General features: G+C 38.2%; 1 long non-coding RNA gene across 3 annotated transcripts in view; it reads left to right on the plus strand.

The window, feature by feature from the left end:
- Nucleotides 1-245: 245 nt before the first annotated feature.
- LOC124875993 overlaps nt 246-18,118 on the plus strand; it is a 113,007-nt gene continuing 95,134 nt past the window's right edge. For 2 of the 3 annotated variants that reach the window (XR_007040181.1, XR_007040182.1), the window contains exons 1-3: nt 246-329; nt 3,381-3,446; nt 5,219-5,243. This is a non-coding gene — a long non-coding RNA (uncharacterized LOC124875993). The remainder of the gene's footprint in view (nt 330-3,380; nt 3,447-5,218; nt 5,244-18,118) is intronic. The other variant, XR_007040183.1, reaches the window with a different exon arrangement.

An 18,118-nucleotide genomic window follows, 5' to 3' on the forward strand; every position in this document is an offset into this window, starting at 1 on the left:
TCTTAAAGTAGACATTTGAAGTGCAGCTGTCCCCTTGGGCGATAAACACAAATCTAGAGTGGAAAGTGTTGACACCTAATATTTTTTTTTCCTTCATTATGCCAGCTGCTTTAATTCCTTCTTTAAAGTTCTTGTCACAGTCTGCCTTACATTTTTCCCTCTCTCATTTTCCTCCCCTCTACACTTTGAACATTTAACAGCTCTTGTCACTGCCTTTTTTTTTTAAAGCCCTATCTCTCTTCCACTCAGGGGAGCTTTTCTACCTATCAACCCAAGATCTGAAAAAACGCCTGCTTTTGAATATTTGACAGTGTGTGTCTTCCTCTCAGGTAATTTGGTTTTGACTATTTCATCTGTCTCATTTTGCTTTTCTGTTTTCCCTATCTGTCTTGTTACTTTGTCCTCTTTTGTCTCGCTTCTTTGCATCTTGTATCTTACTTCTCAGCTCTGTCTCGATCTTAAGACACTTTTCTATTGCTACTTTGATCTCTCACCCAGCTTCTCATAAACTGTCTGTGTGGTAAAGTCTCTGTGTATTTTAGGTATGTCTTCTTTGCATTAATTAGTCTTGCTGCATGTGGTTGGCTCCTCCACAGGATTTCTTGAGGATGGATAAATATTCTGTCACTTGAGGCTTTTGCAACACCGATGCCAGTTATTTGACATGCAATAAAACTGGCTATATTATAGATGATTCTCTGTAAGCAAAGGAAAAAATGGTGTTTGTAAGGTTTATCTTTAGATAATTAGAGGATTAGTTCAATAGTTTTATGCAAATTATGCACATTAGATGAAGTATTTCCTCAATTTGTAGCATGGTTAAAAACTGGTGAGCATTAACACAGGCATTTCGAGTTGTCCAAGTGCAAATGGATCGCTTACTATAGATGTGTTGAAGTATGCTAAGAACAATGTAGACAAAGTACGTCCACACACAGCTTTCTTCCGGCAAATCTGTCATTTTTTCCCAAAAAACGTGCCCGAGAGGAATTGTAAACCTTTAATGAAGCAAAACACAATGGAAACCCAGCAAAATATTTATACCCACTGTGCCCGATCACAGTGGGACTTTTAATCGTATTGTGTATACGACACCGGAAGCTAATTGATCTTAAAAGGGTAAATTATTTCGTCAATTAGGTGTTAGGTTTCCACCATGCAGTTTAAAGTTATTAAAGCTGGATGTGCTGTTTATTTACACCTTCCACTCACAGTGATTCAGATTAATTAGTATTCAGAGGCAAAAAACACACAATACTGAACATTTTATCTGAAAATAAATTGATGGTTGAATCAGTTTGATCCAGTTCAAATGAGCAGGTCTAGAAGCTGCATTAGTGTGCAATCCTCACATGAATTTACCTACTTAGCCTTCTAGTTAACTGACACCAGTTCATATTATTAGCAGAAGGAAAATACAATACAACCATAACAGTAGGTCTAAATAAACCAGCAAATCTTTATTAATGGGGATAAACAATGGTTAATGGTGCCAGTGTTAAAAGAGGTTTAAATTTTGTTCAGGGTTACTGCTACTCTTGGACAGTTTCCTGGTGTCATGAAGTTCTGGGTTGTGTGTCAGTTTTTGGATTTTGAGGAATTCCTGCTTGAGGGTTTGTGTTTTTGACCAGTTTTGGCTTTTTTTCCCCTGCAGTCTCTGCAGGCAGTTCAATGGCTTCTCCTCATTCAGTGTTTACCCTCCCGCTACTTATCCTCCCTCGTCTTCTTAATCTTTTATCTGATCCTGACTATTGTACACAAATTTCACTTGTACTGCATTGACGGCAGATTTACTGTTTTTAACTTAAAGAACATAAATTGTCACTTTTACAACTTGTTCTTTTCAGTTGTGTTCAGGTTTGAAGTAAGAAGGTTAACATCCATCCATTCATGCATCTTCTATATGTTTCTAATCCTGTCCAGGGCTTGCTTCTGTCTTTAGCAAGACACAATGGCATGCAAAAAACCTGGGTATAGTTTTGAACTCGCATCTGAATTTCTAAAACAACATAAAATCTATTAGTAAATCAGCTTACACATCATCCTAAAAACATAAAGGGTTTCCTGTCAAAACAGGAGACATAAAATCTGGTCCTTTATTTTCAGTAGGTTAGATTACTCCAACAGTGTCTCTACAGGTCTATGTAAAGCATCAGTCAGGCAGCTGCAGCTCATCCAAAATGGTGCTGCCAGAGACCTGACCAACACCATAAAAATGGATCGTATCACAATTGAGCACTGGCTCCCTGTTTGTTAAAGAATAGATATACAAATTCTGCCATTGGTCTACGAAGCACTAAATGGTCATGGGCAGAAATAGATTTCTGAGTTGCTTCTCAAGTATGAACCATTCAGATTCCTCAGGTCTTTAGAGACATGCTTACTCAGATTTCCCAAGACCAGATCTAAACAAGGTGAGGCAGCATTTAGTTTCTATTCTCCTCAGCTCTAAAATACTCCCTAAAAACCTGAGGTGTGAAGAAACTGCTTGTTCCTTTAAATCAGGACCGACAACATTTTTGTTTACTGCAGTTTTTGATCAATTTAACTTATAAAGTGTTTGAAGCATTTGATTCTTTTATGTCTTTAATATCTGTATTTTTACATCTTTTTCTTTTATGCGATGACTTAATGCTTCTGTTTTATTTTCTTCCTGTCTTTCCTTTGGTCCCCTGTAAAGCACTTTGGATTACCTTGTGAATGAATGATGTTATGAAAGTAAACTTGCTTTGCAGTACCTTTAGCAGTCAGTGCTCAATGGCCTGCAAGGTATATAACTGGACAGGTCCACTCCATCATACGGCAGGAAGTTTACCGCATTCTTTTGCAAGTGATTTCTCTGAGGCCCCTCATGCTGGAAGTACTTTTTACTATTTAAATATTTAGTGTTTAGATTGGCATAAACTGACTGAATCAGATCAGGTTTCGTGGTGCAACATAGTACTGTGGCAAAACAAACTTTATCTGTCTGTTGAGCTGGATTCAAGCTCTTATTGCAAATCAGCAGATCTTATTTCCTCAACTCAGTGAAGAAACCATTCACTCAGGCTGAACACCATTCTCTTATCAACTTTTGGTATCTCAGTAATCTTCCAATAATTTTTTATGAGAATGAATAATGAAGGTAAACATGTTGTCTTTTTGCTTTTCCCTTTATGCTTCTCTTTTATATTTCAGTTTATCGCTGTCATTGTTTTAGGAACTGACTTGACCCACATGCAGAAAACACTCAGGAGAATCTGAATAATTTAATATGTTTATTATAAGATAAGATGGTGCCCGGTCTGTACCAGTAGGGAAACTCGCCAACTGTATGGAAGAAAACAGAATGTGAGTAATGGTCTTAAAGTAGAAACTGACTGAATACTGTGTCTTACTAGGTTTGGAATGTGAACCGCCAGGAGGAGAGTAATGCAGGGAACTGGAAGCAGCTTTGAACAACAAAGGTAGGTCCGAAGGTTGCCTTAGTCTCTTGATCTTGGGATACGAACCTTGGCTCTGCAATGTCTGCGTCAGGTGTAGGATGTGGAGTGTGGTGGAGGGTGGACAGGGTTTGCTGGAAGAGGTTTGTGGTGGAGGAAGCTAGGTAGCGGCCAGCTGGTGAATAAATCCGGTTGATCCACAGCTTGGTAGCGGCTTGTAGTCGTTCAGGCATCACCAGTAGTCCGAGAAGCAAGGTAACACTTGGAGTAGTCAGCCGGAGGCAAGTCTGGGTATAGTTCAGGTCGTCTCCGGCATAGTACTGTAGAAGAGGACACAAACAGGTTAGACGAGGTTTAAACTTAGATTCTTTATAAGGATACTTGGCTTGAGCTTGTACTACGGTTGGCTAACACTTGAGCAATGAGATGCTGGCCGCGTCCTGCTTAAATACTCCAGGGATAATCATTGGGAATGGAATACACCTGTCTCCTCACACCACGGTCACCAGCGCCTTCTAGGGACTAAACAGACAAAAGCAGGCAGAACAAAAACACTCATACCCAGAAACCCCAACAATCACATGTTTGTTTTGCTTTGGCTTTTTAATGATTGTCTTGTAATCATTTCGCCATCACTGTGACGTTTTCAGCAACTTTGGTAAGAATGGATCTGTTTGCATAAAGCTGATTAAAATTATAAATGAGACTGACTGCATGAAGAAAGGTCTTAATAAGCCTTTCTCATTGGTGCCAGAGTGAAACACACACGCACACACACTCTTGTTTTGCTATATGTAGTGAGGACCATGTGTTGACTCCCATTGACTTCCATTGATTTTCAGTCATTTTCAACCCTTTCTATGACCTAACCCTGACAATAACCCTAAACCTAACCATTACCAGTGCATGCTTAACCCTAACCTTAACCTAAACCCAATTCACACCTTAGTCCTAAACCTAACCGTTAGCAAAATAGTTCGTGAGGACCAGCAAAATGTCCTCACTTTGGTACAAACGGTCCTCAATTTGATGGTGAAATCGGGAAAATGGTTCTCACTGTGATGCCAAGACAGGAACACACACACACACACACACACACACACACACACACACACACAGAGTTGTCTGCATGCTGTAGTACATGATGAACTCTCTCCTCAACCTTTTCCTTCACTTTGATGAAGGCATTGCTGCAGCACAATAGATCAGAAGGTACAAAGGAGCTTTTCAGAGCAGGAGAAGGGAGATAAAGAAGCCAAAGTTCAGAGGAAGAAAAGGGAAGAGTATAAATGACTGATAGTAACGTTGAAAATCTTTCAGTCTTGAAACTGACCACGAATTGCTTATGTTGCTCACTGAAAGAGAATCAAAAGACAATTAAACATTTCCTTTTAATTTTTAGCAGTTGTGGTCAGATAATCCTAGTAGGGTTCCTGGCAGTCTAGAAACGTATGCGATTTGATTTCTTTATTTTTCAGGTCTAGAAAAGTATGGGAGAAAGCAAATAAGAATATGAAATATTTGTATTTCCAGACTTTATCTCCTGTTGTCTAGAAGTTGTTGTTCCTTCTTCATTCCTGCCGTTTTAGTGATTCCCCTCCTTTCTTCGAATCTTCTTTCCTTTCTAGTGTCCTTCTTTGCTATGTCCTTCTAGCCTTGCATCTTCATGGTCTACAAACTTTTTATTTCTGTTACCTACCTTTTCTCCTACCTTGTGTTTGTCCTCTCTTCCACCTCGCTAGCAGAAACATATTTGCCATAAATTTATTTTAAACTTATGTAATTTGTATTTTAAGGTGAAGGACTGGGAACACTGGAAACGTGAGTGTGGAATCTTTTGTAGTTTTTACTTGAAAAATGCATATGAACTCATTTAAAAGTTTGACTTTTTTTCATTTGTTGCTCATTCTGACAAATTGGTATTTTGAAAGGTATTGTTGAATTGCAATGATACATTTCCTCAAATTTGACAGCAGGCTTTCTATTCTTTTACTATAAGTTCCAGAAGGGACATAGAAGACAAACGAACCCTTGCAATATCTGATGTTTAGTATGCAACTAAAGTTTCTGTACTTTTTGTAATTGTTTGTTTTAGTGATTATCTTTTTCATTCATGAATAGTGTCTACTTATTCTCAAATCATTTGAATAAAAACAAGGATTAAAACAGTAAGATGCCTCAAAAAGGGTCAAGAGAAATCAGTTATGCTGTTTATCAAATTTTTACACACTGTGTTAAAGCATAAAACTATTAGACATAATCCAGGAACTCCTATCCCAGGTTGGATGCCCTCTACACATAAACACGATTTATTAGTTTCCCATGATTCATTACCAAGGGAAGCATTTAGTAATAGTCTTTGATGTGTGAAGAGGAGACAGAAAATCTATAATAACCTACAGTGGTGGTTAGCCAACTCCATTGGAAAAATGAGAGTGTAGCCAATTGGATCTCAGGGCCTTGATGATCCTGCTGTTGCCTTTTTCACTTTGATTCACTCAGAGTATGTAGGGATAGGGTTTTCTGTTGGTTTCTGTATGGAAACTGTTGCGGTAGGAGGTTTAGCATGAACACATGAGAGCCATAAAGTAAGGCAAAGGTTAGGTTTACTAAACTGAATGAATAATATTTGAAGGTCTATGAGAAGGCAGTGTGCTTAAACTGCAGAGCAGAACTTCTGAGGAAGAGGTGAGAAATCGTATGCTGATGGTGAATATTTTGATTTTGCCTTATTTGTGTTTTGAGGGTTAATGGTGCAGGGCAAGGGCTATAGCTCCAGGGGGGCTCAAGCAGGTGTTGAACAAATTAGTTTCGGTATTTGATCCATATTGTCCTTGACAAGTTTGCTAATCTCCCCAGGCTCTTTGCTAATGAGGGATGATTACCATTTGAGTTATGGTACGTTAAATGGAGGAGAAGGACCAGTGGTGGACGTTCTTTGAATGAGTGATGTTACGTTGTGCTATTTAAAACGTATCTGAAACATGGAACATTACGCATTACGGTAAAAGTTATATTAATTAACTACATTGTTGTCATTCAAATGCAACATATGTCTGCTCCAAACTCTCTCTCTCTATATATATATTCAATTCAATTCAGTTTTATTTATGTAGCGCCAATTCACAACACATGTTTTCTCAAGGCACTTCACAACAGTCAGGTACATACATTCCAATTAATCCTAACCATTGAACAGTGCAGTCAGATTCAGTTATTTATTCAAATTGGAAGTTTTTCTATCTAAGGAAACCCAGCAGATTGCATCCAGTCAATGACTTGCAGCATTAACTCCTCCCGGATGAGCATGTAGAGACAGTGGACAGTCACTGGCGTTGACTTTGCTGCAATCCCTCATACTGAGCATGCATGTAGCGACAGTGGAGAGGAAAAACTCCCTTTTAACAGGAAGAAACCTCCAGCAGAACCAGGCTCAGTGTGAGCGGCCATCTGCCACAACCGACTAGGGGTTAGAGAGAACAGAGCAGAGACACAAAAAGAACAAAGAAGCACTGATCCAGGAGTCCTTTCTATGGGAAGGAAAAGTAAATGTTAATGGATGTAGCTCCTTTAGTTGTTTCACCTAGAAAGAAAGAACAGATAAACTCTGAGCCAGTTTTCAAGGTTAGAGTCTGAAAGAGAGCACATAGAGTTAGTTACAGTAAAGCTCAGTCAATCACCATGTCTAGGAGAGAGAAAGGGTTAAACACTGAAAGACAGGGCTATGTGGATCATTGGTAGAGGGTGAGCATTAAGTTGTTGCCAGCAGAAGCTCGGACGATTCCCCTCTCCAGAAAGGTGTCACAGGTGGACACAGAGCCAGGCCAGGTGTAGCTTCTAGGAAGAGAAAAGAGAGAACAAGGTTAAAAGCTGAAATAACAGCAAATAATGCCAAATTGGAGAGTAGTGTGAGAATGTAGCGAAGAGGGTGAAAGTGGTCATTATGTCCTCCAGCAGCCTAAGCCAATAGCAGCATAACTACACAGATAGTTTCAGTTCAGATTATTTAGTTAAACGGCGCTTATTTACAACAATGTCGTCTCAAGGAACCCCACAAAGGGTCCCACTGATGGTCATTGTTATACTAAAAACCACAAGGATTGGGATACCTCTCTCTGTCAGACTGATTATAACCATTGGAAAAGAGAAGGGGTCATACAGGTAGCAGAAATGGAGGGTGTGTTTGCACCTCAACCATAACTGAGCCGGTTTAGGCTAAACCTGACTCCTCCTTACTCCAACCAACAGGGAGGGAGGAAGGCTCCCTCCCTGATAATCTAAGCCACTCTAACTATAAGCTTTATCAAAAAGAAAAGTTTTAAGCCTAACCTTAAAAGTAGACAGGGTGTCTGCCTCACGGACCAAAACTGGCAGCTGGTTCCACAGGAGAGGAGCCTGATAACTAAAGGATCTGCCTCCCATCCTACTTCTAGAGACTCTAGGAACCACCAGTAAACTTGCAGTCTAAGAACGAAGTGCTCTGTTAGGAACATATGGAACAATCAGATCTCTGATGTATGAAGGAGCTAGATCATTAAGGGCTTTATATGTGAGGAGGAGAATTTTAAATTCTATTCTGGATTTAACAGGGAGTCAATGAAGGAAGCTAAAATAGGTGAAATATGATCTCTCTTTTTAATTTTCATTAATTTTGGCAATGTTCCGGAGGTGAAAGAAGGAAATCCTAGAAACCTGTTTAATATGGGATTTAAATGACATGTCCTGGTCAAAAGTAACACCAAGGTTTTTTACTTTATTACCGGAGGTCAATTTAATATATATATATATAAGTGTGTGTGTACTTAAAAAAAACAACATTATTTTGAAGGTGTGGCGCCTTTTATATTGCCGTTGCGGTGCGCCACGATCAATTACATGTAGTGGAAACCCTGCAGTCAGTTGATCTTATATAAAGGGAAAAAAGTTTGACTCAGTACTGTTACAGAAAGGTACCCTGCCATGGTGCCTTTGGACACCCCTGAATTCCACAGCCTTGATCCCAGTATACATGTACTCAAACCGGGACCACATCAAAGACATGACAGGACTTAGTGATCCACAAACTCTACTCATTTTTTTTACTTTTAGAGCTGTGTTACAAATGGAGCTTTATTAAAGTCACGTAAGTCACAAAAGGATGCAATTGAGTGTGGATTTGTCTAGCATTTATTTCAGTGTGATAGAATGATAGGTCTGTTGGAAATGTTACACACACTTCAAATAACTAGTTGACATCATCTAGTTTTAAAGTGTTAATATAGTTCATTAATTCCACTTATGCACAACAGAAGCGTGGGTGTGCTCTATGGACCCACTGGTATTTCTTGTCCTGTGAAAAGCTGCACTCTTAAGGATTACAATGAACATCTTCCTGACAGGAGATGCCCGGAGAAAGGCCCTTTTCTTTTAAACTGTAAATTCCAAATGATGCACAAAAAGGACTGCTATCATACATCCTAAAATCCCTTAAAAAACCTCATGTTGGCTAGCTCTCTAAATACTTCCTGCATGTAAATATTTAACAGCTGGGAGCTCAGCCTCACACACACTGCTGTTGTGTACAAACTGAATGTACTCTCTGGTTCACTCTCCATCTGCAACACCCTCACAGACTCATTGTTATGAACGATGGTGAAAAAAAACGCATTGTTAAAACGTTGATAACACCGGACTGGAGGTGATGCTGACTGTGACATCAGAAATGACATAAGATGGGAATATCTTTACTGACACTTTCTAAACAAGTGAACTGAGCTCTGTGCACTTAATCAGATTTGTGAGTCCCAATCAATGTCATCTCCTTTGTGATGTTCTGCTTATAGCTTATGTAGTGCAAATATGAGCTAAAAATGTTTGAGAAAATTGTTGCAACAGAAAGACTGACAAAATATGATCTATTGAATTAGCCTAAAATATTGGCCATCCTGAATTTAAAATATTTGTATCGGGTTAACCACAGAACAAACAAAAATATGGGGTTATAAATTCCAATTATGAACTGTCTGATATAATTAAAAGACTGACATCTATAGGACTAATAACAGACTATTATTTTCTACAACTTCTTCATAAGCTTTTAAATCATAATATATAATGGAAAAAAATAGAACCTATAACAATGCTAAAAAGGGTGTTCATTAATTGGAAATATTAAAGAAAATCTTTCATTTACAAAAGTAAAAAGAAAAATACTCCTCCACACCAGAGACCTGGGAATCCTCCATCTTGAGCTACATCTGTATCTCTACAACACATTTAAAAGATTGGAACATCCTTCATGATGGTGGAGGGAGATTGGTTTTTTTCTGACACAGCCAGAAGATGGAGGGGCGAGGAAGGCAGGAAGCATAAATTAGCAGGATGAAAAGCATCATTAGGATTCATGCTCTGTGGACCACAGATGTCTGTATCGCTATTCATGACAATCCATCCTGTAGTTGTTATTTCAATCTTCACCAAAGTGGTACAACTACCAACTGACATTTACTATTCCCAATATGAGAATCCAATGCATGCTGTGTTTTCAGTACCTATGGTTAATTTAGGATAGTAGTTCTGATTTCTTTACAGGTATATGTTACACACGGTGTCGTGGCCATGTAAGTAGTATTGTTTTTGTTTTTTTGACATGATATGGGTCATGGTCCATGGCAGCAGGACCTGGGCCTGTTCTTAGTGATTCCGTTTGAGTCATGGTACCGTTTTTAATGGTTCTTTAAGCTGCATAATAAAACTGACTTTTTTGCAGTGGGGAGTGGAGGGTTTAGGGCAAAGAAGGGGCTCACCTCATGCCATTTTACCAAGAACACCCACTAAAGGTGGCCACAAAACCAATATGACTCTTTTTTGCATGCTTCAACTTCTAAATTTAAACCTCCTTTTTGCAGAATTTAAACATCCCTCAAAAAAGGGGACTGATACTGATCTGAGTCACTGGCAGGAGGAGAGAAGAGCATTGTTATAAAATAAAGAAAGTCTGTTAATCTGGGGTGTTTTTACTGGGAACCAATATATGAACTGATAGCTCAGAAAACATAAGCACCCTTACTGAAACAAGGATAGATAGTGCTGTTTTACAATTCTCTGTTGCGTTATGAACGTTAGGAACGGGTTTATTATATTCATGAAGTCATAGTGAAAGTGTTTCAGGTAGATAAATCTGGGGAAAGAATAGCGATTATGAGCAACCACGCTAAATAAGACAACAAAATACCTAACTTACATACCCACCTTTTTAAATTACAAATCCTGAGCCTGCTACATCCTTTTGTGTTCTTTCAAAAAACAACATTAAATGTGACCTTGTGATTTTTTTTCTTCCCTTAAATAAGAATTGAATAATAGTTTCAGTCTCATCAGTCACAACTACAGAAAACATCAGTTACATGAAGTCTTTTTCTTTTCACTTTCTATGCCTATAGATAGTGATTTAAGTCAATGGTTTTACTTTTTTATATTACATGAAGTACGTGTATTGTAAACTTAATAAAGCTAATTTATTTTATATGTTCCTGACATGGATCTGATCAACATATGAAGCATGAGTGGAGCTCACTCTCTTGATAACTTTCAACCCAACAATGATGGTTTTTACATTACGAACTTGGAAGTGAGGGAATCTCATCCTAACATCATCTAACGCCGTTGTATTCAAGAATGAACGAAATATTTATAATGCAATTTCCAGGGGAATTTATTTTGGGAAGAAAAGACGTGCAACATTCTGCCTCAAGGCGAGCTGGCTGACCTTCTACCATTCAGAAAAAGAACATCGACCCTACAGTCAAACGTGGTGGTGGTGTGATGGTCTGGGGCTGCTTTGCCATAATCAAAGGAACAATCAGTTCTGCTCTCGTCCATCACTTTGTGACCTTATGTTTAAGCATACAGGTTATGCAGTCAACCTTTCATCCAAACATGTTATGTTGGTTTGATAGCTTACTTAAATTAAATCAACATTTAAAAACGGCTTTTTGTATTTACACAAGATGTCCATTGCAGGAATGCTTTGAGGAAGCACTTGATAATATGGATCAGAACGAATGGTTATTTTTGACTATGAACATTGTAATCATATTTGTGTTATTAATTAGAGCATAAGAAAACAAATATTTCTAGATTGAATTTAGCATTAAAAATTTAGCTTAACTGCATATTGTTCTGATTGCATAAGAAACTTAATGTGTTCTTAAATTGTGCCTCAAGATAAATTGCTCCGAGGAAGAAGTTAATGTTTCCTTAATCTGCTCCGAGTCTGTTCCTGCAGGCATTTAAAACACTCACACATAATCATTGCTCTTGTTACATCACTGTTGCTAACCCCCCCATTATTTATTTATACTGCATTTCAACAGTATTGTGGAACAATAATTTGGTTTGGCTATGAATAACTATTAATAAATACCAATGGGAATTACTAATAAAGTTAGTGTTTTTTAATTAATACCAACAAGTCGGAGCACCACCTGATTATCAGGGGAAAAAAGATAAAAGAATAAAAAGAAACTAAAAACTCATCATATTAAAGAATAATTAATGGTAACATTGGGTAAAGTATAAAACAGAAATGCTAATAAAAGAACAGTGTAGTAATATGACAGTTCAGTGTGAATATGCATGCAGCACACCCAAGCTGAGTTATGAGGATTTGGGAAGGAGGCCATATTATCTCTTTAGCTAACAGTGAACAACAGCTGGTAGGCATTCACTGACAATTGATTCATAATGCTGTGTTAATCAGCCTGCCACTACAAAGACAAAATAACGCAAAATAACATGTATGGATTCACATGATGGCGGAAAAATGGAAGGTGAGGTGATGTAACATCCCGACTCAGCGGCTCAGTTAACCCAGCTAGTGGTAGCAGTGGCTAGCATTGGCATTAGCAGTCATAACCAACTCAAATCTAGGGCTATGCTGACATATTTTCATTCAGGTTAGAGAGAGGAGAGGAAGAGAAAACAGACAAAACGGAAAAAGTTAATGTGTCCAGACAACAAGTGCTCAAACCACTCATTTAAATAAAGTTGTAGCACTGATAGCCTTGGTTCCGGCTTGCTCTCGGGCCTGCTCTGGCCTTAAAAATGTAAAGTACAACAACAGCAACAAAAAAAACCCCCAATGAAATAAACACTTTCTAAATTGTTTTATTCTAAACTAATTATCTCTGCCCAGACACAACCTCTTACTTGGACCGTCCTGATTAACGGTGAAACGTGGAATTATGGAATGTCTAATGGGCCAGAGAACTGTAGCAGCTGCTCTCTTTATTAGTGGTTGCTCGGGACTGGTATGCTCACACTCACTGCATGTAGCTGCAGTTTCGATGCTTTCTTTCAGGCAGTGGGGGAAAACCACTTATTCTTTTCACTCGATCAGCTGGCTCAAGACCTTCATACGTGGAGGTCTCTCCTATACATAAAGTAACATAAAGGGCTGCTCCATGCATGGTTTCACCCCTATAAGCAGGACCTTCAGCTGTATGGAAATCCCTCCTTTCTAGGAGATCATCATGCCCCAGTATGATGGTACCACAGAGCATGCTGGGAAATGTATTTCACCAGTATTTTTTGTTCTGTGTGTGCAGTTCAGTTTTTTGTTCTCCGATGGCTGGGCCCAACATCAGTAATTTCAGCCAATCGGATTCTTCCCTCTCCTTTTCCGTTATGTACTCCCCGACCTAAGTGTAGCACAGCTCTAACATCTTATTTTTATTCTGTTCAACTGTTCCTGTTATTCTGATGTCTTTCTTACCATGTCATCTGTATGGCACATAGAGGAAATGCTTGATTTCTAATTTTCTCCCTTCTCCTGTCACTTTGCCTGATAGCTGTTATGAATTTCTAAAGAGGAGTTGTGCTAATAATACTTTAGAGTAAACAAATAACAGTATCAGCCTGCAGAGTTTCTGTAGCAGCTCTGTCCAGACTTAGTCTTGTTTGCACAAAATAGTCTTTTAGGAAAACTTCACTGTTTTTCTTTTGAATGTTAATCACTGGTATAAATAATCAGAACTATATCTGATTTATTCATAGCCATCAGTGTTTCTACATTGTTGACACACGAGGTTAGGATTAGTTTTGTCTTGTCTGCTGTCTTTGTGCATTTTTCAAGATTTTTCTCAAGATGAAAACTTGCCTTTGTTAAAATCCTCTGGACCTGAATAACCTGTAAGGTTGTCTGGAGATGTCTACACAATGGTCTTTGGCTTTACATGTGATGTTGTCAATATCTGGGCCAACTTGTGTTGTCATAGATTTGATACCTCTGCTAAGTTGGCACATATTTTAGTTTTTATATTATTTTGTCTTTAGTGTTTTTTTTTCTACAATAAAGCCCATATTTCCTGATATTTCTTCAGTTTCTTTCTTATTTTACAGCCCATGAGCCAGGTTGTAATGTTGTACCTATGCCTCTTATTTAGAACTCTGAACACTTAAAGTTGGCTATTTAGAATAATACTTTGTGAGGAAAATAAACACAACAAATAGTAATTTCTTATAATTTTCACTTGTCTGTGGAAAAAAATGAATGCATTTTATTGGACTTGAAGTACGAATTTTTAATTAATAAAAGAGCAATCACAGCATAGAACTGAGAACTAGTTTTGTAAATCTCTCTTATCATCCTCCCCAAATGTTTTTAATGAGATTTAGAGCAGGGGAAGATGCAGGATTGCGCAAAGACAAAAGTTTTTTTTTCAGTCTTTTACCAGATGGGTGTTGTGAACTGCAGTTTTGTCCTGCTTAAAGACTCAGACCTTTGGGTCAAGATGGGTGTCTGATGTAACATTTCCACATAGACAGCTGCAGTTTGATAACCCTGCACATCCAATAGCTTCCTTGTTCCACCTAAGGAAAAAGCTGTCAGCTCATGAAGGAACCTCTTCCACAAGACAAATTTGTGGTGTGGGAGGACACAAAAAGTGTGTCTTCATGGACACAAGCAGATCCTCAACTCTAGTTGTTTTATCTCTTCCTCTTCTTTCTCCTTTTTGCAGTTGTTTTGTGTTCTACTTAAACCTTGTTACAACCTAGCGGGATGAAATGCAAATACTTCGGGTTTCTTCACCACTCTAAAGATTTTGATTAGATGCATATGTTTCATAGTTTTCTGTGCAGTGGAAAAAACCCAGCCTAATTCATTAAAATTAACAAATGATTTTGTGTTGCATTTATGAAACCAATGTAACAAATTAGGAAAATAAAAAACTTAATGATCCACAAGAAGTGAATATTTAAATTCAATTAGCAGTTCCCCCTCACCTCTACATGCAACACAAATCATTCTACTAAATTTATTCAGCTTATTTTGTGCCAGGTCTGGTAAATTACTGTTTACAGGAAGTGATTGTTTCAGAATGCAAAGAGCTTATTTCCCATTAAATGACTTAATTGATTCTGAACAGTTTAAGGTTTTCTCCTATTATCATCTTAAAATGTATTTTATTTCAGTTTTGTCCAATAGATATTGTGTGGTTTTTAAACACCTTTTTAAAATCAGGTGTGTCTTCGAGAAAACACTGATCTCAGTTATGTTAGAGCCTCTTGGCTAGTTCTGCTACACTAGTATTATGTTATCATTCCAGTTAGCAGAACAAAATATTGACAGACATTTCACTTGATATTTCTAAATCAAAAGACACAATTGTTTCATTTATTTCAGCCTGATTTTGTATCTTCTAACAGAGTCTAATTAACCTATTACATCAGGGGTGTCCAAAGTCGGTCCTCAAGGGCTAGTGTCTTGCATGTTTTAGATGTTTCCCTGCTTTAACACACCAGATTCAGGTGATTGCATTTCAGCAAAAGCCTGTTAATCAGACATTGATGGAAACCAGGTGTGCTTAAGCAAGGAAGCATCTAAAACATGCAGGACACCGGCCCTTGAGCACTGACTTTGGACAGAACTGTTTTACATATATTGTTTTATTCAGACACAGTGTCATGTTGTGCTGAGGTTTTGCCGGACCAAAGCGCAAGCAGGAGCGTCAGAGCCACATGGTAAGCCGAAAGATGTTTAATAACTGAAGTAAAAACTTACAAGGAAACACGTGACACGTAACATGGGTAGAGCAACTGGCATGCTGCAGACAGACAAATAGTCGTGGACAGGCTTGGCATGACAAACATAATCACGGAGGCAACAGAAGAATCCAGTGGCGAGCAATGAAAACCAGAGAGTGCAAGTGCAGATGCAGGGTGGAGAAATAACCAATGATCTAGAAGAGCTAATCAGATGAAATGTGGAGCAGCTGGTGGCAGGGAGAATGCAGAACAACTGAAGGAGGAAGGCTAATACAGATGAGCAGGAACACAGAAACACCGGAAGGAATGTAACAATATCTTTTAGACAAAAATTGTGGGATGTATATGTATTTAGCCCTATGTGCTCTGATACTCCTTAATAAGATCTAGTGCAGGCAATTGTCTTTACTGGTCACCTCATTAGTAATTAGAGTCCACCTGTGTGTAATTTAATCTCAGTATCAATCGAGCTGTTCTGTGAGGTCTCGTAAGTTTGTTAGAAAACATTAGTGAACAAACAGCATCATGAAGACCAAGCAACAAAGCAGACAGGTCAGGGAGAAGGTTGTGAAGAAGTTTAAAGCAGTATTAGCTTTGAACATCTCAGAAAACTCTGTTCAATGAAAATGGAAAGAGTATGGCTGAATGGCAAACCTACCAAGACCTGAATGTCCACCTAAACTAACAGGGTGAGCAGGGTGAGCATCAACCAGAGAAGTTACCAAGAACCCTCTGGAAGAACTGCAGAGAACCATTGCTCAGGTGTAAAAATGTGTCGGTAGGACAGCTATGAACTGTGCACTCCAAAAGTCTGGCCTTTATAGAAGAGAAGCAAGAAGAAAGCCATTGTTAAAATAAATTCATAAGAGGTCCTGTTTGCATTTTGCCACAAGCCATGTATGGGACATGGCAAACAGGTGAAAGACTGGTCATTGAACGTTGATAGAGATAAATCAGTTTTATTTAATCAACAGTTTCTTTTATTAGGCACTAGAGGCCTTTATTTTCATTTTTTGACAGTAGGTAGACAGGAAAGAGGGCAAAGAGTCAAATGTGCATTGACTTTTTGTTAAATGCATAAGTCTTAAGAGAATTAGCCTTCTCAATCCTGATATCCTGTTGTGTATTTTGAGCTATCTAGCCATCAGTAAACTGCATCTTTGCAGATGATCTTTGTCACTGCACAGCTGTGTTTGTGGGGAAACCTTTGAAAAGCCACACCAGAGAAGTTTGTGTCAAATAGAGGGCATACTGGGCCCTCTGAGAGTCTCTCTGGTTCTGGTTTTCACTTTAACACGGCAGCTGTTGCGGTGGCATCATGTGTGGCTAAAGTATTGCTTATGACTGCTTACCAACAGATGTTCATAAGGAAAATAAATGACAAGAGGCAAGGGTTGACATATTTGGAGCCGTTTGAATGGAGTCAGCTGAGGCACGTTGCAGATAGGAATAAAGTCAGGCATTAGCTTTATAAAGACAGGTATATTACTAGCAGCCAGTTAAAATGGAAGCCTCTAAATGTATTCAGACAGTGGGTTAAAAGCCAAGACATTAATGTCTTAATGCTTTTTAGAACTAACACGTGTTTGTGCCACAGATGCTCATGCAGCCAGATATCTTTGTGAATGTGAGGAAAAATTTTAATCTGGGCAGAAAAATGAATTGCCTTATGATTGAAGGGTTTAAAGTATTTACCTTTACTCAGAGATTTCCAAAAGCATGACAACACCACAACAAAAGCAACTTTGCTGCAAGATGTTCAGCTTTCCTGCAGCCACACTCCCCAACTCACGCCCTTAGGTCCTCAAATCAAAATCTACTCATAATCCCAAGGACCAGGTATAAACCTCGAGGGGATTGCAATTTTCAGGCTGTTTCATCTTGACTGTGGAATGAGTTTCATTTGTTTTTACATGGTCTTAACCAAATGGATCACTTTAAAAAGCAGCTGGAGACTTTCTTATTCAAACATGCTTTTCTTAACGTCTTGTTAAATGGTATTGTACTTGTTTTGAATTATTTGATTTGCTCTTACCCTAAATTTAAGTGTCTTTTAATATTTATTCTCTATTTGTGAAGCACTTTCAGATTTTTGCCTGTAAAAAGTAATAGATTTGTGAAAAGTAATATGTTAGTAAAATAAATTTCACTAATTTACCAAAGCCTTCACAGGAGGCTCTGAGTGATTTATTTAGGGGTATCAGAGTAAAGGAGCTGAATAAAAGTGCAAGCCACACTTTTAAAATTTTGATTTTAAAACCTGAAAACCATGTATAATTTTACTTTACTGTAAGGATTTATGAATACTGGTTATAAATATTTATCAAAATTATAATTAAAAGTCATAATTCAGACGTAATGAGTTCTAACCAAAAATAATGTTTACGAATAGATAACAGCGATACACTATGGGGGTTGTGATGATTGGGCTAACAGCACTTAATAATTACCACTCAAACCGCTCTGAACACAGCTTTTCCTTTGTCCGAAAACGGGGGAGAATATGTTATGGCAGTCGACTGAAACAAAGAAGGAAAATTTGATCCATGGAAAAACCTCTGTGGGTTTTTTTTTAACTTCACCTGGGTAGTGGTGCCACAAGCAGGGCTCTAATCGGAAGGTAAATCTTCTGTTTTATCCCAGCAAGATTCTCAGCTTTGTCAAGCTCT

The sequence above is a fragment of the Girardinichthys multiradiatus genome, chromosome 11 (assembly GCF_021462225.1).
Source record: "Girardinichthys multiradiatus isolate DD_20200921_A chromosome 11, DD_fGirMul_XY1, whole genome shotgun sequence".
Lineage (NCBI taxonomy): Eukaryota > Metazoa > Chordata > Actinopteri > Cyprinodontiformes > Goodeidae > Girardinichthys > Girardinichthys multiradiatus.